This window comes from Amblyomma maculatum, chromosome 7 (genome assembly GCF_055883805.1).
Source record: "Amblyomma maculatum isolate TAMU_Amacu chromosome 7, ASM5588380v1, whole genome shotgun sequence".
NCBI lineage: Eukaryota > Metazoa > Arthropoda > Arachnida > Ixodida > Ixodidae > Amblyomma > Amblyomma maculatum.
In genome coordinates, this window is record NC_139350.1 from 107,102,422 (window position 1) to 107,124,831 (window position 22,410).

Here is a 22,410-nt window from a genome sequence, read left to right on the forward strand (position 1 = left end):
AAAGCTCACGCACGAGGTGGCCAGAAGTCACAAAGACAAACAGCGCCGATGGTTGCGCTTCCAAAACACACAACACACAAACCTAAGGCCCAAACATTCCGATCGCTGCTCTTGCTCGGTTGCGCGTGAGTGGTGGTTTCAAAGGGACGTATGTCCAGGCGTCTTTCCGAGAAGACACCGACAGCAGCTCCTTCTGCCGCGCGTTCTTCGCAGCCCGTGTTTCGCCGCGATTTATGGCCTCCGCGCCCTTTCCCCTCAAACCGAGAGACAGAGCAGTTCGCGCTGAACCCACAACCACTGCGCTTACGCTGTGCTTTTTAACTGCTCTGGTTTGCTGGTTTGCTTCCTTCGTGGCACGGTCTATTACGTTCTGGTCGCGCGCCTGTGGTATCGCACCGCTGCCACCAGTTATTACGTGCGTCTCGCGGCGCCTCGGTAGCGTTGGCCTGGCGGCTCCGTGGCTCGGCGGACGGCATCAACGGTCCCAGCAAAGACGAGGCGTCTTCTAACGAAACAACCTTTACTACAACATCATGAAGAAACGGGCATAGAAGCCGACCCGGAGAGAATACAGACACTCTCACACAGCTGGTGTCTAGCGTCGTGTCAACGGCGTGTCAAAGTAGTCTCTCTCTCAGCGGAGTCGGCCGCTGCTTTTTATAGGCTTGCCAGTTCACTGGGAAGGGGGGAGCCCTCACAGGGAAGGCAGAGCCCGACAAGTCTGGTCAAGACAGGATGACTCAATCGCAGGTGGCCCGACCTAAAGCCCCTCAATAAACTAAAAGTAGCGCCAACATGTGAAGTTTGCCGCCCACCTCCTCTCCTGCGCTCTCCTTCGTCGTTCGACCCTCTCATTGGCCGAGCGCCGTCACGTGCGCGCGCGCGCTTTTTTTTTTTTGCTGGGCGTGCAGCTTCCTCCTTTCCAGCGGGGCGGGCGGCGCGCGCGCGGCACATATCGCCGTGTGTTTTGCTGCCACGCGGACTGCTACTAAATCGTTCCCGCTGGCTATTTAATTTTTTTTTTTTCAAGCATGTTGCGCTCTTTGGCCGGCGGCTGATAGAAGCACGGTGGTGAAGGCGAGTTCAACCAACGCAGACATCGGGTACAAATGGTGTCACGCACTGACAGTTGAAAACGGAACCGTTTCAGCGCAAAATATAAAAAAAAGCTGCTACCACGCTTCTCAAGTTTCACGGTAGCTTACAATTCAGTCCAACCTGCAAAAAAAGACACACAGACTGCAGCTTCCGCAGCCTAGTTAATTTTTTTTTTTTCAAGCATATTGCGCACTTTTGTCAACGGCTGACGGACTCAAGGAGGTGAAGTCGAGTTAAATCGACGCCAAAATCGTGTACGTATGGTGACACACCATGGCAGCTGAACACGGCACCGTCTCAACGCCAAATATAAAAAAAATAACTGCTACCTCCCTCCCCAAGTTTACCGGTAGCTCACAAGTCAATCAAAGCTGCAAAGACTCCACACAAACTGCAGCTTCCGCCGCCTATCGTTAATTTGATCTGCAGCTGAAGTTGCAAATACATGGAAGACAGCTGCTGCCACACTTCTCAAGTTTAGCGGCAGCGCGCAATCCAGTCAACGCTGCGAAGAAACCATACACAGACTGTTCCAAAATTGTTCCTGTCCGCCGCCTAGTTACAAATTTTATAAAGCATGCCGCTGAGTGGCCAAATGTGACGAACTACGGACACACGGAGATGACGGCGAGTTGAACCAACGCCGAAATCGCGTATATGTGGTGTATGACACTCACAGCTGAAACTATTCCGGTGGGAAATCCCTGTCAACATTCGGTAATTATGTCTCAGCAGTGAGTAATATTTTAACCTGAACACATTGCGACAAAATGCAAGGCTCTGGTGAGACCCGGCGCACGGCCGCCTCGATCGGCGCGCGCGCGGCGCGCTTAAGGGCCTGTCACACTAGCACGACACGACACCGACGCAGACCCGACAACGACACCGACAGTCGGCCAACTCGTCGGCCGACCATGTCTGCGGCCGACCAAGCTGTCACACTAGGCCGACAACGACACCAACACGACCGAAAACCAAATGTCTTCCCAGTGTGACAGGCTTTGAGGCCGGGGACACCGACAAAACCAGTCTGCCGACTGTCGGTGGCCGAGTCTTCGAGAGATCGGCCGCCGAGCAAAAACTTTCTCGAAACGCAAAACCGACTCAGTACACCTCGTCGACAGCGAATACCTTTCAGCACTAATATACGTAAAAAAAGTAGAATCAATGCATAATCCGTCACCGAAACGCGAGCGTGAGCCGCCAAAATACTCGAGGCCGCCGAATGCGTGTGGAATATCAACGGCAGCGTTTTCTTTTCGGGGCGAGTGAATTCGGGGCGCATAGATTTGTGGCGCTCGTTGGGACCGTGAGCAATCTTTCCGCTTTTCCGAACTGCACAGAATAATGCAAAATGAACATAGTACGTGACAAAGAAATGATGAAAAGAAGCGATTATTTTCCTGAAGCCAGCAGAGATGCCGATCCTCCTGCGCACTTCGATCATTGTGTTTAACGTCTAGCCGCTGCGTCGCTACTTCGCAACCCAATTTCAACGCTATGTTACGCATCACGCAATAATTTTTTGTTGCATAATTCAATGTGTTTCAAGAATTGTGTGCGCAAAAAGCGCAGAACTTGCGTTTAAACTTTACAACAGAACCAACAGCAGTCGTGGTCCCGCGGCCGGCCCTGTGAAATGCGCCTAAGGTTTTAGAAAATCTGCCGAAAGTTTTACCTTTTACTGCACAACATGGCATGATTCAAACTATCTGCAGTTTACTCTCAGCAAGCTGGACAGTCAGTTAAGCGGTAAACGCTCCTACTACCTTCGCGACTTTCGCACTGCAAGACAGCGTATTAGCTGGAACCATATATCTCAGCCTCTGAAAGGGCCGGTTAGGCCTAACTTTCGTGGTGCAGTGGTTAGCGCAGCTGGCTATCAAACAGGAGGTCGTGAGTTCGATCCCAAGGGTAGAGTTTTTTTTTTTCCTTTTTTTTTTTTTTTTTTCACCTTTTAATATACACTGTCTCTTATTCGCCGTGGACAGCGTTTGTTTTTCGAACACTAACGTCGTTCTGATCCAGCAACCTGAGCCGTAAAATACTGGGCACTATTCAGTCTCGGCCCATAATCACGACTGTTGAGACGCATGTTTTGGTATGGTCGAATACATGAAATAGAATTAAAATTAAGCGTTCCTTAAGTTGTTACGAGAATAAACCATGAAAAATAATATAGGGAGTAGCTACAGAAAGGAGAATTTTGCATGGTAGAAAAAAAAATAAAAGGATTAAGAAAATGAACGTATAATGACACGAGAAGAGAGTGAGAATGAGAGGGCCTGGTCGGTGGGGAGGTTTCCCACGTTGTCTGGCTAGTGTGACATAGGAGTTGGGCGACCGTCGGCCGACAGCCGTCTTGCGAGCGACGCGGCGCCGACACCGACTGTCGGCCGACTGTTTCCGTCGGCGCAGTGTGACATAGACGCAGACATCAGGAAGACGCGCTGTTGGCAGACCAAATCGGCGTCATGTCGTGCTAGTGTGACAGGCCCTTTATCGAGACGGCTGTGAAGGGCGCCTGCTCCGGAGAGCGCGCGCTAGTCGCGCACCCCGTAGGTGGAGCCACGGTCGAAATGCGAGAGGAGCGGCGCCGCCGGAGGAGGAGAGAGGAGATGGCGCTACTTTTAGTGTATTGAGGGGCTTTAGCCCGACCGCTTCTCCTCCACCTCCTGCAGACGGGCGAGGGCGACGCACTCTCTCACGAGCTCCAGGCTTGGCCGGCGTTTGCACGCACACGCACGCATACATTTGGCGCGTGGCAGGATCACGTCGAGACTTGCCCGCGGGAGAAAGCGTTGGGCGGCCGATGAACGGCGCCGAAATGGCCGATCCGCTCGCGGTTCTGCCTGTTGCTATGCGGTGGCCGCGTCAGCTGTCACACTTGTCGGTGGAGAAACGTAACAGGTCAAATCGCGACTTTTCCGAGAATCGGAACGGACCAAACCGACGGCGTCGCCCACTTCCAAAGAGCGGCCGCCTGCGCGACCGTCATGAATAAACTCGCGTCAAGCTGCCACTTAACCTTGGCCGCCCCTTCGGAATCTCCCCCGCGACGGTGGACCCGCGGTGAACACTTCGTTTCTGGGAGAAACCCGCAAACTTAACTGTCGATTTATGGGCCTCCGGCTTTCCGGTTCTGCCTTCGTAACCGTACTTCAGCACGTCGAGTACGGCGAACCTGCGACGTGAAGCAAACGCACACACGCTTCTGCAACGCTGCCCAGCGATGGCCGCCACGTCTGCAACTGACATGCCCCTCTCTCACTGTCTTTAAGTCGCGTGATGCGAGCGTCGCCACTTTCCCTTCCTCCCCTTCAAGTTCATGGAGAGATGGATGGACAGAGAGAGCGAGAGCGGCTTCTCCTCAATGCTGAGCCGCGAGACGCCCGCGCGTAGCCACCTTCTTTCTCCACTTCAAGTTCACGAAGAGAGAGAGTGAGCGGCGTCGGACAGAATCCATGACTGCGGCTAGTAGTGCTACGCACTAAAAAATTCAACAAATAAGGAGAGGGACCAAATGGAGCCAAACTTTTTGCGAGGAGATTATTTTAATAAGATGTAGGAAAAAACGAGCGGAAGCTCCGTTAGCCCACTCCGACCAGCGCCTCGTCCCTGGTACAAAGCGACAAGGCCCCAAACGAGCGCAGCTGCGCTCTCCACAGCGGGGTGACGTGACGTCAAAAAGACGAGCATGTCGCGCTCTGACAGCTTAAGGTCGCCAGATGACGTTGGGAGATTCCATGAAGTACCACGATGGCTCGTTGGCCCAAGCGTGTTTGAGAAGGACCCGCAGAATGCGTTGTCGTGGGTGTGACGTAATAGCACGCAGAGAAAAAAAATATCTTAAGCGACCCTCAAGTATTTTTACATCTTTTTTCGAGTGGTGGAGGCATTATTCGCTATTTTCCTACGAGTTGTGGTGCACACTATTGGCTGCGAAAAGGCAGAACATCTGTTTTCACATAAGGGTCGGGCCGAGACGAAAGTGATGGGCACCGTCGCGGCTAGAGCGCAGCATTTCTGCATTGAAGCTCGATCAGTTCGCTTGCGGCTCTTAATCATCATGGTTGCTCTTCGGTCGCGAGACGAATAGAGGAAGAATAAATGGCCTGCTGCTCGTTTAAGTTTTCGCCGTGCTCTTAACAGCGAAGTTTAGACGCGATATTCCATGCTCGTGTGATCTTCGTCGAACGAAGCGGGACTGCTATCAGAGCCAGTTTGTCGAACCGGAATCTTTTCGGGTTCGGTTCCGGTTCGGGTTCACACCTTTCGGGGTCCGGTTCGGTTTCGGCACCGGATACGCATTCCGTTCCGGTTCGAACCGGCTCGACCCTGCGCGGACCGGTTCAAACAGGTTCAGAAAAAAACGAAAAACCTTCGGGTGTATGTTTTGCTCCACTTTTTTAATACTGGGTTGTTTTTCCTGTTTCAGTATATAACAAATTCTAGAGGACACTTTGGGCCACTAAAGTGCGATGAGGCGAAAGCCATTATAGCGCGGTGGATCGTAGCCCTCCACTACGGCACCTCTGTCTCTCTCTAGTCTTTCACTCCCACCTTCCTCCCTTCGTTTACGGCGTGGTACATGCGTCCGTGGAGAATTGTGACAGATACTGCGCCTTCTCTATCCTGTAAATAAATTTCAAACGCCGCTGATGCCTGCTGTACTAACGCCTCCTAGTCTGGGTCTGCTTGTGTTTGCTGTGTAGTGCGGCGTTCGAGGAAGCACCAATGAAAGGCGCCGCACGGACGCCTGGATCGGACGCCCGGAGGGATCAGCTTCGCCTATGCACGAATCGTCTGGTGACGTCATGACCTGTCGTAGCGGTACATCACGCGCCCCTTGTCGAACACAACCAGATTTCATAGAACGCATTAATGTTCACCGGCGTTCTTTAATTCGTTTACAGGAAAGGAAATGCGCACTATCTGTCACTCGCGGAATCCCGCTATCATCCAAACGGTAGACATGGAGAATTATGATGAACATTTCACGATGCGGCGGAGTGCACGGCGCAGTTGGTAAAGCGCTCGGTCGGGGATCCAAGGGATGGAGGTTCGATTCCCGGTGGAGACAAGTTTTATTTATTTATTTTTAACTATCTCCCTCGAAAGTGTGACACCCTCTGCCGACAACAATGAGGCATTAAAGGCTTTCGCCTTAATAAACGCTAAACGTTCATTAGCAGTCATCATCATCAGCCTGACTATACCCACTGCAGGACGAAGGCCTCTCGCATATTTCTCCACTTAACCCGGTTCTGTGCTAGCTGCATCCACTTGACCCCTGCGAACTTCTTAATCTCATCCGCCCACCTAACTTTCTGCCGCCCCCTGATACGCTTTCCTTCCCTTGGAATCCAGTTTGTTACCATCGGTTATCCTCTCTTCGCACTACATGTCCTGCCCATGCCCATTTCTTCTTCTTAATTTCCACTAGAATGTCGGTAACTTGAGTTATTTCTCTGATCCACTCTGCACGCTTCCTATCTCTTAATGTTACCCCTACCATTTTTCGTTCCATAGCCCTCTGGGTTGTCCTCAACTTAAGTAGAACCCTCTTTGTTAGCCTCCACGTTTCAGCCCAATAGCTGAGTACAGGTAAGATGCAACTGTTATATACTTTCCTCTTTAGCGATACCGGTAAGCTGCTAGTCATAATCTGCGAGTGCTTGCCAAATGTGCTCCATCCCAATCTTATTCTTCTTGTTATTTCCTTTTCATGGTCCGGATCTGCGGTTACTACCTGTCCTAAGTAGACATATTCGCCTACTACTTCCAGTACTTCGCTACCTAATGTAAACTGCTGTTCCTTCCCGAGGCTGTTGAACATTACCTTAGTCTTCTGAATATTGATTTTCAAGCCTACCTTTCTACTTTTCCTGTCTAGGTCATCAATCATTATTTGTAGTTCATTTCCCGAGTTGCTTAGCAAGGCAATGTCATCAGCAAATCGCAGATTACTGAGATATTCTCCATCTACCCTTATCCCTAACTGCTCCCATTCCTAAGCGACCATCGGTTATCCTCTCTTCGCACTACATGTCCTGCCCATGCCCATTTCTTCTTCTTAATTTCCACTAGAATGTCGGTAACTTGAGTTATTTCTCTAACCCACTCTGCACACTTCCTATCTCTTAATGTTACTCCTACCACTTTTCGTTCCATAGCCCTCTGGGTTGTCCTCAACTTAAGTAGAACTCTCTTGGTTAGCCTCCACGTAGTAGTCATTAGTAATGTTTCGTCCGGCTGCCAGAACAGGACTTTGAAATCAGATCAAGGTCGAACCAAGCACACACGCCAAGATTAACGATGTGTGACTATATATATATATACGTGTGCGTGTGCGTGTGCGCGTGTGTGTGTGTGTGTGCGTGTGTGTGTGTGTGTTTGCGCGTGCGTGTGCGTGCGTGCGCGTGCACGCGCGCATGCATTTCGCGTTTCCATGTGGGTGAAAGGCAAAGGCACCCGTGTGTTGTGGCCCGAAAGACGCTGACAGAAGTCCCCTCCACCACGTATTGGAGTTGGAGTCATTATCGTATTTGCCGGAGAACCGGGTTAATTGTCTCGCTCCTGTGGCCGCGACGCGATGCGGCCACCGCCTTGTTGCGAGCCATGGTTGCCTGCATAGGCGGGCTATATAACGTCTTCTTGAGCACTGAGGCTCTAAGACTGGTATGTTTATTCGCATAATTTGCAATAAGCATTACATGACATCATGGCTGCTCGCAAATATTATAATACGTGCTCAATGAATGCTGCCAGCTGTTTTATTCGCCGGCATAAAAGACCAAAGGAAGAGCTCATTGTCGATGATTGTTGACATCATCCGATTACATGAGAGGATGTACTTTAGTTCAAAAATGCTCTCTCGGCTCTGGCTTGTATATACTGTAGCTAGTGAATACAGTTCTGGGCGCCACAACTTCTCCCAAAATTTCAAACACTCGAGTCTTTGCTTATTCTGGACACCTCTTCAAATGCGTAGAGCAGGCTCAGTCTGTACTTGTTCAATTTTGAGAGAACTGTCCGATACCTTGCAGGCAGTCTTCTCTTTCCATAAGAGACGCTTCAAGCTGAGCTTGTGATCTCTTAGGGGCAGGTTCTACCAAGCCGCTTCCGTGTGGTGACCAAATGCTGTTTTTCTCGGCACGTTTCCTCGCTGGTCAACGTAATGTGATATCGATGGCCTCACGCTGCAATTCAGCGGTTGCACAATTACTGCCATTTCCTCTATTTGTTTATTCGTTAGGGTCTAGCTGAAGGCTCCTTCGGTCCACTTCACCTCGTCCCTCTCCTTGCCTTTCAAGGTTTTTGTACCGAACTCCCTCGTCACCGCGCAACCTGCAGACCATGCAATTTAGTCATCAGCTACGTTTTCTCTCAGTGGTGCACTTTCAGTGCCGCTTTCTAGCCAGACTCAGTGATGATGGATAATGCGATGAAACGCACTTTTTTTTTTTCGACACCGTAGTTTTACAGGCCGAAACGACAGCACACCAAATAGAGCTTGCGAATTAATACTCCTACCGGTAATTTCCCTTGCTGCACCCAGTCTTCAGATTTGAACATCGGAGCTTCATTCCTGGCATAATCTAACATGCCAAGGGAAATAAAACAAACAGTAATCGCTAGGGACAAACGGAAGATAAGACAAAATGGGAAATCGACTTATGAAATCATCTTTGTGCAAAGTTCAGATGCAACTCAAGAACAGACCGGTAAATTGCTGTCCAAGGCGGCCTTCCCGCCATCAGCGTCGGCTTATCATTCTGAAGTCTCGCTCTACGAAATGCTGGCGTCGCATCGCATACGCGGCTACTATGCACATGCCATGTGACGCATTGCTACGTCGTCGAACGAAAGGAAAATAAAAGGATTTGCGTGACATTTTTTTTAACAGATTTATCATTTAGTTATTGAGTTGTGCATGGTTATTTATCGAAATATGTTATTCAACTTACGAATTATCTGCAATTATTTCACTGCCTAGGAAGGCTCTCCATGAGCGGCGCCATTGAGCAGTGCAGCGGCCACTCGTGTTCGGGATGAAACGATAGCCCGACACCAGAGACTAATTCCATGCATGTGGCAATATATTTTCATTTGTCCTTGTCATGTTTTAGCAAAGGACAAATGTTACAAACATAGTTGAGGTGTTTGCAATGTGCAGTGGCGCTTTGGAAATAAGCTAGGAGAGCGCTTTACAAGCAGCGATAAAAGAAAAAGTAATCAAGGTAAATTGCCAGCAAAAGTGGGTCGGAGCAGTACCGCAAACCGGTTCGGAACGGTTCCTCCGATTTGTTCCCGTTCGGGTTCAGTTCCAAGATGACGAAAAAAAAAATCGGCCGTTCGGTTCAGTTCCGGTTCCGGGCGAAAATTCGGGTTCGGTTCCGGTTCGACACCCTGATTTCAGAACCCGTTCATCTGCACTACAGCCCGAGTAACACTTCGTGCAAAAAAGAAAGGCATTAAAGTTGCTGCCAGTCACCTTCAGTGCTCACAACAGGTCGCAAACCGCAGAGTTACTGAAGTAGCACAGAACTTGGGAAGTACAGAGCGACACGGTAACTTTTTTTTTTTTTTCTATTTCCTCTTTCGGGGGCTTCAACAAGTGAGTCAACATCGGGCCTAGTAGGATCCCGCCATCATCACGCAGTGTCATTTCTCAGATTGTTTGAATTCTCACTGAAGGTGGTTCAGATTGAGAACCTGGCGAAGACTATAAAAATAGCACACAAAGAACCACTCGACCAAGCAAAGAATGTGCATAGGGCTCAATGTCCTAAAGCGGCATCGTTACGAGGGATCAGGCAGAATTCGACGGACAGTTGAATAAAAATTTGAAGGTGTATGACTAAGTATCTAGTTCAGCAGCGTGACCGTGATTTTGGCGACAAGCTCGAAGAAAAGGTCTAGTCCCCGAATTTTCAAGCTTTTCCCAGAGTGCTTAAAAAAAAAAAATCGCCGAGTAGTAATCCGGGCTGACACAATGTCACCTGATGTTATCACTTTCTTAAGCATGTTAAAAATAAAAATACAACTTATTCCAACTCGAATGAAGCCGCCAGATGATTTTTCAGACTGCGGTGCCTGAACAATGGTCGGAATAATCGAACAGCCAGGAAATATACACGACGAGTTGCTGAGCGATTTTGCGGACGCAAGTCAGCCCAATGAAGATTTGAGGGCCACGCCAGCTTTCTCGTTTGTTGCCTACGGCACTGTCAACGCCACAGGACAATATACCTTCACATGAAGACCTCGAATCCTGCTACAAACGTTTGTTTTAATGGGGTTTAGCGTCGCAAAGCGATTCAGGCTATGAGAGACGCCATAGTGGAGGGGAGGATGTTTTTGCAGGTCCTGAGTGCGCAATCACGTGACAAAAAAGCTCCTGCGAGCCCTATGGGTGTTCTTTCTTTTTTGCTCTTTTTAGGGTGGGAGCGGGGCTTCGAGCTGGAGGAGGGGGAGCGCCTAGCCGTCCTGCCAGCAAAGCACACAGCAGCACGCTTTCTGAAAGGAGAAGCGGGCAGGCTAGACAGCGCGGACCGTTCGCAATCTTTTGCTTTCGTTCTTCCGGTGGGGTGGCTGGTATTCCGCGTCTTCGCAGCGCGCTGCACGGATCGCGTGTTTGCTTTCCTCATTGTAATGAAAACTTGCACTGACTGTATGCGGGTCGCATATATATTGAGTACCTGGGCATGGGTTATCTGCACACACGTGCGCCCACACATGCAGTTTTGCAATGGCAGAAAAGAAATAACTGTCAAGATTGAGAACATCTAGCTTCCAAGGGCGCGTAAATGTTGACGTTTGGAATTAAGCTGTGAAATTATACAATATGTTGCTTAGCATGGACAGACAATTTTTCGTCTCAATAGTTGTTTCCCATAAGAGGCTCAATCCAAGATGCAAAAAGATCCCATTGAGAACTACGCGAGTACAGAAGCAGTCAAATCTTTAGCGCTACCTAAGCTGTCGCTCAGGCCAAATCAGCACCTAACTGCTAGGAAAAAAAAAAAACGATAGGACTGCTCTGTGCTTTGCCGAGGGCAGCTCCAAGCCGCCACTGGTTTGAAACCGCGTTGTATACGTTGGCTAGCCTGCCCACTTGTCCTTTCAGAAAGCGTGCGTGCGTGCCGCTGTGTGCTTTGCTCGCAGGATGGCTAGCGCACCCCATCCTCCAACTCGAAGCCCCGCTCCGACGACCAAGCGCCTCCTTGCATCCCCACCCTCTGATTCCCTTCAGTAAAACGAAAAAAGCAGGAGTGACGTAGACCCAACGTCACTTTTGTATCACGTGACTGCGCACTTAGGACCTGCAAAAACATCCTCCCGTAGTGGAGGGACTCGGAAATTTCGACCACCTGGGGCACAGCAGTCGAGCGCCCTAACCACCGCAGCAGGCCTGCTATACATATGTCTGTTTTGTCAATTGCAGAATAAAGAAAATAATTTGGCGGCGCCACTCGGCGAAGTTACAAATAACAGATTTCTAACTCGATGTAACTGTACGACTTAAGTTCCTAGACATTTTCCACGTTCTGCAGAGTAGAGATGCTTGGAGAAAGCAGAAGTGAATACATGTTTGGGCACGCCGGTGATTCATCCATGAAGCAGCAACAAAATATCTCGTCTTTGTCCCCGTTTAATACCGCAGGAAGCGCGTCACGAGTTTCGCCACACGAAAAAGCTGCTTCACGTCGTCCATTGTTGCAAAGGACTTGCAGACGTCCCACCGATGCCAACGATGCATGAGGCCCGCTAGCCCCAAGGGTAGCAGCGTTGGCCTGGAGGCTTGGGTTACCGCAGGTCCCGGCAAAGACGAGGCGTCGAGTAACAAGATCAACGTTTCTCGAAAACGAGCAGAAAAGCAGCCCCCCCCCCCCCCCCCCCTTTCCGTAAAAAAAAAAGGAGACACGTTCATACAGGTATCTTGACAGCTACTCATCGACGGTCGACCGTCGATCCTGTCGGGGCAAGCATCATCGACCCAGACACGATGGCACTGACAGACCTCCTCGCTCTAGCCGAGGGTGACACACGCATGGACACACAACGCACGCTCGCGACGACACGTGGCAAAGGGGCGCGTCAGGACAAGCGTTGGGCGGCGGTTGGCAAAGGGCTCGAAATGTCCGTTGCTCAGACTGAGAGAGTCCACAGCAGCAGCGTTGGCGATGCGGCGCGACGGAGGCGAAATGCAGCGCGTGTATCCTTTCTCGGTTTCATTTATTCAGCCGGCGCCCGTAGCCGCACTGTTGCAGCTGCCTGTTCTGGGACCAGAGAAGGACGGCGATACAGCGCTACGCCACATAATTCGATCTGGGCAATAGGCTCAAAACCACGGTGTTAGAAGTAGTTTAGGTGATACGACGACGCCTCCGGAGGCGGTAAACATTTGTACCAACTTCCGTCGTCCGCTCCGAGATGGCGCAAGCGTGAGTAGGGCCGCCCGTGCCGGTCGTCGAGCCTGTTTCTCGTCCTGCCCTATGGGTGATCATGTGAACTCTGACGATGCATTTACTCGCCTTAAGCGGATACCATTAATGTTACATGGCACTGTTAGCGCGAAACACCTTAGCGTGTATGCCAATCAAATATAAGCGGTTTTGAGCGCGAAATCGCCGTTGATCGCGATGTACCGAACTGCGGACGCAATGGTTAGGTGCTGTGGGGCGGCGCAGCGCTATTTAATATAATCTATGTTCACCATTTTAATATTTATTTTTCCCATACCTAATGCCACCAACTCGGTTCATGAGGCTAGGCAATATATATCTATACTTTTAATATCAAGCTAGTACTTGTGTGAAGCTGCAGACAAGCTGCAGATGCGATTCTGTAGCGCAGATCTAATGAGGCAAGTAAATTGGCAGAGTCTGGGATACACATGATTTATTTTTACAAACGCCAGTGAAGCAGGGCAATAATCAGCAATGATAGCACTTGTTAAATAGGGACAAATACAGTAGTGACGATATTTTTAACAAAATATTTACAGCAACAGCAGAAAAAAAAAAATACACGACACATTGCAAAGCTGTACCTACTGTAAAAGTAATACACATCTTTAACCACACCTCACCAAAAAATGTGTATCTTTCGCTAAGATTTGCATGCAGGGTCATCATAATATAAGGATGATCAAGCAGGCCGAATGACATGTAACAGAAGGCAGAAGTTAATTTTTTGGGGGGGAGTGAACACTTAGCATTGTTTGTGACGTGAAAATACGCATGTCTTGCTTTTCAATAAAATATTTTGATCCAAATGAGGGTTGTGAGGAGTCTGTACTGGAAAAGCCGGACAGCCCAGCAACTTAAACGTTGACTGCAGGCGCTCAGCGCGCGTTAAGAAATTTTTCTTTCTCGGTTTTTAATAAATAGTTCGTATCGAACATCTCATGACCTTTTGCTTGCGTGCTGGCTGGTTTCCTAATAATGATACTTGGAGCATTCATCTTACGTTCAACTTTGATGAAGTTATCATCTCATGGGAGCCCATTGCATTCAATAGAAAGTCGGACTACTGCTTATGCCAGCTTTGACAGTTTTCGAAGGTTTTGGCTTTTGTTCGGCTCATTTTTCTTGAGCTGTTTGCAGTATTGGCGCATTCGCAATCCTACGTAATAGTCAGACACTTGTGCCATTATATCTCTTTTACGTTCCGCACATGGAAAAGATAGATTGAAGTTTTCTAGCGCATAGTCTATGGCTATGTCATACACTTGTTTATCGTCAGCGTCCTTCTGAAATATTTCTTCTGTCTGCTTCATGAAGTAGAAGAGCGCAGAGCGAGGATGTTGAAGCCATCCACGTGTTTTGCATAAAACGAGAGCTGCTTCAGGCTTTCTTGCCACATCATCTGTGGCTACTAACCCTAGTCTACACTTTGAACAGCTAGTGGTTCTCAGTAGCTTCCTCGTCAGAAAGCCTGTCACATAGTAAACAATGCAGTCTGTCACACTGGTTTCCACGGAGACATTCTCAAGCACAGCCTCGCATTCAATTTCGCTCTCCACATAGCTATCAAGTCTTGCCTTAAGCTCTTCCAATCGAGACTTACTGGGCGCATCTTTTAAAAATGCGGCTGTCAGATCAGACAGACTCAGCAGACGTGGTTCTTTAGCCTCCAACTGGCAATTGCCGTACTTAGGCGGTCTCATGAGACTGTAAATAGACAGCATATTGTAAAGCTGCAGAAAAGTTGGCAGGCAGGGGTGTTCATTTTGGCCACCTGCATGACGGATTACGCCAAAAAAATTTTCCAGGGCATCCTGATTAAATTTTGCGGTCAAGACATACTTGAAGTCACATGTTTCCAGGAGGTGTGTAGAAAGCTGGATTGTTGAAAGAATTGTCACTCGCAGCCCTTCAGCGGTTGAGTCCGATAAAAAGCTACGGGGATCAATTTTTCCAGCCTTGACGTCTTTCTGCCACTCATTTAGCCACTGTAAAGAAGGCTCCAGCACCTTAAGATCCATGACCACCCAACCTCAGGCCTTCGTTTGCATGTCTGCGATTTAATGCGTCAAACAAATTATTCATTGTGATTGTGAACTCAACTGTACTTTCTACGTTTCTGAGTCCCTCGATCTCTCGCTTGGAATAAAACTGCAAGCCGTTCGCGACGCTCATACTAAATAGCTGAGTAGCCAGCTTTACTCCTATCTTTTCTGTGAAAGTTGGGTTCAAATGAGAAAATGACAGAGTTTTGGACATGCCCTGAGTCGGCCTTCAAATTTTGTGTCCTCTACATACAGCTTGTCATAATGCGACCACAGCACTCGGCTCCCATTTATGCAAAACATTTTGTATTGTAACAGGCGATTGCGTACACATTTAATGAGGTGTGGTGCGCCCGAAAAAAACAAAAATATTGCGGTTGTCGCATGCAGGGTTCAAGAAGCTATTTTTGGCGCCGTCTAGAGCTCCTGTTACACCGAAATGTTTCCACATTGACCGATTGGTTGCAGCACCGTCACATACAATTGCATCAACAAGTGCACCAGCATCTTCAAGTAGAAGGATAGCCTTTATTATAAGTTGTGCCAATATGGCCCCTTTTGTTGGCCCACGGCTTGCGAAGACTGCGATAGGTTGGAAATAATTTTCCCCAAAAGAGCGAAACGCGAAGACTAGTTCATGGTCTGCCAATTGGTTAGGCGCTTGTACCTCGTCTCCAAAGTCTGCGTGGCCAGTGTAAGTCATTGCTCTTGCAGCAAACAAGGACACCTTTTCAGAGCACGTCTTGTAACCGGAGTTACATCGAGGAACGAAGCACTTTCTCCCCATGCCGTCACTTTCCCATAATTTACTCAAACACTGCGAGACTGGACACAACGGGCTTCTGCGTGTAACAATTCTCGTGAACAGGAGAGCGCCGACAACCGTCAAACACCACACAAAGGCTGGCTACCAAATGACACGACCCGCACGTGCGAACGTTTCTATCTCCAGGCGCGGACGCTGCCGGCCCTTCCGGCCCGGCGGCCCGGCTCAGTGTGGCGCCACCTCTCGGCTTGCTGGGGAAGTTTGTCCCAATGTTCTCCGCGGCGGTTGCATGGCGGAGGCGCGCCGTCGTATCACCTAAAGTACTTCTAACACCGTGGCTCAAAACTAGCCTTCAGGCACATTCAAAAACGTCCCTCAGCACTAGCGACGCCAGCGCCGCTTGGCACAGTGTAGGCATGGGGCGTTTTTATGCGGGGGTGTACGCAAAAACAAACTGCCGACCACAGGGTTATCTTTGCATCGGTCGCAACTGGCGAATCAGCGCAATTTGCACGTTAATGCTAAATTGCGAGTTATTTACTTAAAGGTATCAAATAAAGAGAGGAGTCTCGGGAACTGGCCATAGTCGCGCGCGCGGCTGCGAGGCTAAAAGAAGACGGCGGCGGCTGATGGTCGGCGCGGGCAGTAAATTAAAGTGGCACTGGTTTATGCAAACGGTATACTAGAACGGCAGTTTTGGCGAGTTGGTTATGCTATAAAAAGACACGGCACCAAGAAGAAGGAAAACCCAGGCACATGTCCTCGCGCTGTTTTTGTACGGGTTTTACCTGCCGAAGAGAACAAGCATGTAAGCCCGCACAGCTTCCCAAAAGCAATCCGCGAGTCGCATTCGAAAGTTTAAACTTGTCCTTTCGCGCCGCACGTTTTACCCTAGTCACGGCCGGTCTCGAGGGAGAGAGCGCTCTCTCCCTCGAGACCGGCCGTGCCCTCAGCAGCTACTCAGCAGATGGATTAGCGGGCAAGAACTTGGTAGTCGAAAACATGCAACACCACCGCCACGCCCATCGCGGCCGCGCGCACTGGCGGAAGAAAAGCACGGGGCGTGTCGCTTTTCACATGTCGGAGCACTTGGCCTTCTAAAGGAAGCTTCTATTCCCATAACATACGAATAATATGCTTCTAAATGTAAGTTTCAATGATACGACATGAGTCTAAGGTTTCGGCTTCCGCGACAATCTCAAGACTGAAGCCAGGAACAAGCGTGGTTCTCCGAGGGTCACTACTATGTTGAATTCTAATGTCAGATCGCGAGCGCTTGGTCAGATCAGAAACGGAGCGCATCGCTCCGGCGTAGATCCCTTCCTCCATATTTGCCATTGGAATACGTTCGCTCCCAAGGGAGCATGCTCCCTGGTGGACGTAAGCAAATCGCGCGCACACTGGTTGTCATGGCTCCGCCCTCTGCAATGGCCGCCTTCGCTCTGATTGCGAGTACATTTTTGCAGCTGTCGACAAAACAAGCGTATCTAATGGCACGAATCTCTATCCGAGAGAACTACTCTGGACGCCACAGCGAAACAAACCGATAACTGACGGGCGATGAAGGTCTTCAAGTTTTTAGGAGAAACAGGTTTAGATTCCCGCCTGTGACAGTTGCGTGTGTACTGCGACGTGCGCATTGACCAATGTGGATGTGTATTTTGAATTTCTTTGGTGCAGTGATGTGCATGTTTAGGCGTTTGTGCCTGCAGAAAAGGTCCTCTCTGACGAGTGGCACTGTGGTATACTTTCATCTGGTGCATTGCGTGGCCTGTATTTGAAAGAGCAGAGACCTTCTGTAACAGGTAGAGCTATGGCTAGTGCGGTGCGCGTGCGGCAACAAACATGGAGAGCTCTTCTCTACAAATGTGCAGATTTGTACAGGGACAACTGGTGTGTGTGTGTGAAAGTCCCGCAAACTATGTGCCAATTCTCATATATAACTTCGGACAATAAGTCCATTGTGTGACCCTTTTCCCAAGCATTTCACCCCAGAAGAGCCGAGCGCCAGGCCGGAGGAAAGCTTGTACCCATTGAAAAACCGGTGGGTAACCGGCGGCACCAGGGATCGAACCCGGTACCTCCCGAATGCGAGGCGGATGCTCTACCACAAGGCCACCGCTTCGGTAGAGCATCCAGAGGCCGACCTCTCCGCCATTAATTAAATACGTTTCTCTCTCTCTACAGAGAAAGCTAGCCCGCGCATTTAGGTGGCCAACGAAAGCGCACACCCATGGTACTTCTTTCGCTGGCCGTGCAGCCACATGTAAACTGAAGCGTTATATAAAGGGGCCGTTATCGAAAGATTCTCGTAGCGGCTACCTAAGCGATGGATCCGCCTTACTGTACAGCCTTACAGCGTGCACTGATTGCTGATGGAGCTGATAGTGGATGCGAGTTCTGCGATTCAACTCGTATCTTGGTCCATACTATATCGCGGCTGTATGCGTATGTACGCGCGTGCCCTGGGAATGCGAGCCCGACAGTCGATCGATACTCGCCGCAGGCCCGCCTCGTAAAAGCCGCATCGCTTCTATTGCAACACATCTGTAATCTCTCCCTCTAGGGAAAGCCGGACGCGATTATCTGAGAATGCGTGCGACATTGTGGAAGCCGCCGTGCAGGGGCGACCGCGTTTACATTTATTGAATCAGAGAGCGTGCATCACAAAGGCTCCCAAGTGTTCTCGGCGCTGTCTCGCTCTCGCAAAGATACAAGTCAGTTTCTGTCCATGAACACAGGGAAGCCCTGGTTTACTTTCTTCCCCAGTTTATTTGCTCTAAGTTTCATATTCATGCAAATAGGCAAACTAATGCCACGATTTACCAAACATAAGGCATAGCAAGCTTGTTGTAGAAAAGTTGGCAGTGGCTTGGCTCGGCTACGCCAGGATATACGTAGCGAGAGGTACTTTCCTCTGGTTTCGGCCCCACGCTGCCGAGTCGATTGCCCTTGATCTTCTGTCGGCTCCATCTGAGCTGCTTTCATCCTGGCGTCTCCGTTTGGTGAGATGCTCTTCTCTTTGTTCAGGCGTCTCTGCTGCTCGCTTGGCCTTTCGGTATTCATGCTTCCATCACTGAGCAGCGGCCCGACTCTCCTTTTCCATGCGAAAACTGTGCTGCGACCGCAGTTTCTCGCCTCCGTTTATACACGCAGTTGCGCATGCGCATAGCTAGCATGTGCCATCCACGTGACGTCAAGCGCGGCTCCGACGGTGGTGTGGGCGCGCGGCCCAGTGCGCCGGACCGCCAGCTGTTCCTCTTTGCCGCGTATAACCGCACGGTATCGGCGCGCGCGGGAACCGCACCAGCAGCGAAGCTGTGATGTCGCGCCTCTCAATTAGGATCTTGGTCTGGGCTAGTTGGTTCATAACCATCACGAAATAAACACAGCGCGAAGAAACAGGATGAAGACACATAGAAGACGGGACTGGCGCTGTGTATTCTTCCTGTGTCCCGTTTCTTCGCGCTGTGTTTATTTCACGCCTCTCGCACCTGCTCGTCATCTCTGCGGCACATTCCACACATTCCAGAGTGGTTCCACAACGAAATGCTCGACTGATAGCTGAATGTAGCTCTCGCTAAAAGAAAAGGAAAGTTTGCAAAATATCACAATTAATTACGAGTACCTCATTATGCTCAACGGAGTATACTGTGGGACCAACTGGCCCCACAGTATGCTTTGGTGTATCCCCTATTCGCTGAGAACACTAACGAAAAATAGATCAAATTTAAACCAGTGAACTGTCTCCTAGAAGTCAACTGGAGTGGAAAGGAATTCATAGTAGTAAACATTTTAATGAAATCTGGCAGACAGCGAGCTCATCACCACATAGCTAACACAGAGGTTTACAAATAAAAAACTATGTCATGTGTGCATGTTCAAAATGATGATAATACTATGGCATCGGAATGCTCTTGGTGTGTGCACGACTTCTATTCTCCTATGATCGGTTTTACCAGGTGTAGCTTACTTAAGTATTTCATTCATTTTGCTAACTATCTCTCAGCTGACACTTTGCTAACTTAAAGAAATCTATATAGATTATGTATATTTTCTTTATTTCCTTATTTCGAGCTTGCACAGAGCATAAGCTGGCTCTCTCATTGCCATCTATCCAGACATGGCTTGGAACCCACCTTGTGTTGTAGCTTTTTATATATAGTGGATGATGCTTACTGAAGTTTTAGCTGTACTTCTGGAATGTGACACCACACGTAGAATCAGTACAAATTATGATGTTTACGAAGGTCTGGTTAATTGTTTTTGTCGACTACTATGTAAACAGCATAACATTTAGCAGTAACCTGGATGCATAGTTCGGTAGCCTAAGTAAATTTTTTGAGCAGCTTGATTTGATCTATAAAGTTTAATGCTCAGTAAAGTCGAAATTTGGGCTAGTTGGTAGTGATCCATCTTTAAAACAGCACACATAAAACACGAAACACAGAGAAGAGCAGGACGGACAAGCACACACTAGCAACTGATGCGTGGTCGAAGAAACACCTCTCACTCGCCAGGAAATTCAGCATGTGTCTAAAACATAAAACCAAATCCAAAACATGACGTAGTTGTGCCAAGAACATATGGAAGAACCCCCCAACAGTAGAACAAAAACACACAAACAAAAACAAAACTATGGTATTAGGTTTTTCATCTGCCTGTTCTTATATACTTGTTGGCATTCAGGGGCTGTCAGCAGTGAACCATGTTTACTTGAATCTAGGCCAGCCTCGATTTTAGACCGACCTCTGAAATTCAGGTTGGCATTGACTGGGACTAGAACATGCTTTTTATTATGCATGCGACACTCATCGCAGCAAGTCTAATGCTTACTCATCGTCGTACTTGTCGATATTGCTGTCCTTTTTTCTGCTCGCTCCTTCCCAAGGCACACTGGGGTCTGATCAGCGTTACAGATTTGGCCCAGCCTCTAGTCCTTCTCCAGCCAGTTCTTGATAATGAAGCGCTGTATTGCGGCTAGCTTCTCCTCAAAGTCAGGGAGTTGGTTTTGGCACATGGAAGTCCACCGTCGCATGCTGAACCAAAAACACTTCATGAAACGAGTGACCCAGCCCCTGCTGGCCTTAAATTGGGTTCGTGCAACACCTCTTAACATTTGCGATCTCTCTCGCCTTCGCCTGTATTATCTCCATTGTCACCGGGCATTGCAACTTCGCTTTGCTTCCTGAGTCGGCCCTTCTCCAACTCATGGTGTCGCCCACTCTTGGATCCAGTGAAGGCCATTCACTTTGCAGTGCAGTTGAAAAGCTCGTTCCGCTGCTTCTGCCACTGGCCCACACTTTTTTTTGTCCTTTGGCGCATGACAGCCACAGTTGCTTATGCGTGATAAAACTCCGTATAACCACTTCTTTTTGTCCATGCCAAAGTCGCACTGGGCTTGTTCGTTTGAAGTTCTCTCCGCCTCCAAAACTACTTTCTGCTTAAAAGCCACGGTGTTAAGGCATCGCTTGTTCACAACATTCGAAAAAGCAAAATGGAGCCTGCAAACCTACAAGTTTGTAGCCACAAGATGGCACTACATGTCTAGCAGTTGCAGGTAAGCCGCATCCTTGAATCTAAGCCAGCCCCTGAATTTTGTGAAAAATTAAAAAAAGAAAGTGCCAGCCTTGATTAGAATAAATATGGAAATTGCAATGGGGAGTAGCAACCACCTCATTTGTGAACTTGCTTCCGCAAATTTTAGACACAACTGAGCTGTTCATAGAAGTCACATACTTTCAGTCTTCATATATACAGTGTTCCAGCTCTCGCCCTCTTGAAAGTTAAGGTTTTCTTGTGTTGGAGATCTGTGGAAAACCTCCCAGGTTTTATTTTGTTTCCTTCTTTCTTTCTGACATTCTCATCTAGGCCACACCTTGTGATTGTGATGCACAACTCCCATGGCCTGTGGTATAGCTAAGTGTGCTACTTCAATAATACAGTTTGTAAACATTTCATTTAATGCACCCTCAATGACGACCTCTAAAAATTGATTGATTGATTATTTTTAGAGGATTCTGCCTCCTCCTCTTTACCCCCATCCTCTAAAATAATTTTTCAAAACTGGCTTCAGACTGCAACAGTGCCAGTCAGCTAAGTGCAGCTTCCAATGTTGTGGTTTTCTTGGGATAAATTGTGGTAATTAGGTAAATACTCTCATACTGATTATCTACAGCATCCATTTAAAGTTACTAAAAACAGAAGGTGCAGTATAGATAAAATTAAAAGTTTAACAAGGTTGTTTGCTGGGCTGGTTGGTATCGCATCATAACTTTTGGAAGCGCTGAGGCAGACATACACGAGAGAAGTTGATGGGACAAATGCTAGCGTTTGTTCCAAGCGTTTGTCCTGTTTACTTCTCTCGTGTACGTCTGCCTCAGTGCTTCCAAAAGCTCTCATAAATTGAAAACCTCATTTTCCCTGCACTCAGGTAGCACTAGGCCGGTTTAGAAGTGTTCATTCAATAAACGAACATTAATAGACAATAAACTCTTCTATAATTTGGTCTCTTGTAGCTGTTTGTTTATCCCCCTCCCCTCCTCCCCCCGCCCTCAAAATAAGGGTGGGCATTAAAACCTCCAACTACCCCATATGACTCTGGGAGTAAAATTAAAAGGTGTTCTAATCCAAGGAGGGTTATTCTCAAGTGCAGCTCCAAAATATGCAGAGCACACTAATTGTTTCCAATGTAAGTAAGGGGACTGCCACGGCTTTATATCTGATATATAGTTTTATTATGTTCATGAGGTGAGATGTATGGGTCTGTGCGGGGCACGTGTAATTCGGAAAGAGTCCAGTTTGGAGTCGGTTGGCAGGTCAAGAGAACGCCCTGCCCGCTGCCAAGGGAACGGCGGCGTAGCTGCGGAGTACGTAAGGAAACGCGAATTGTGCACTATGATGTCAATACCACCTGGGAGCCTGGCTGTGTGCTCACAGCAGAAAACTATATATTTTAGTATATTTGTGTGCTGTGGATTAAACTGGTTTCCTGTAGCATAACATAAAGGGCAAGAGTGAACCTAGA

At 48.7% G+C, this 22,410-nt stretch overlaps 1 protein-coding gene across 1 annotated transcript in view; it reads right to left on the reverse strand.

The window, feature by feature from the left end:
- The window catches only part of Sply (Sphingosine-1-phosphate lyase), a 107,222-nt gene that overhangs the window by 82,294 nt on the left and 2,518 nt on the right, over positions 1–22,410 (reverse strand). The window lies entirely within an intron of this gene.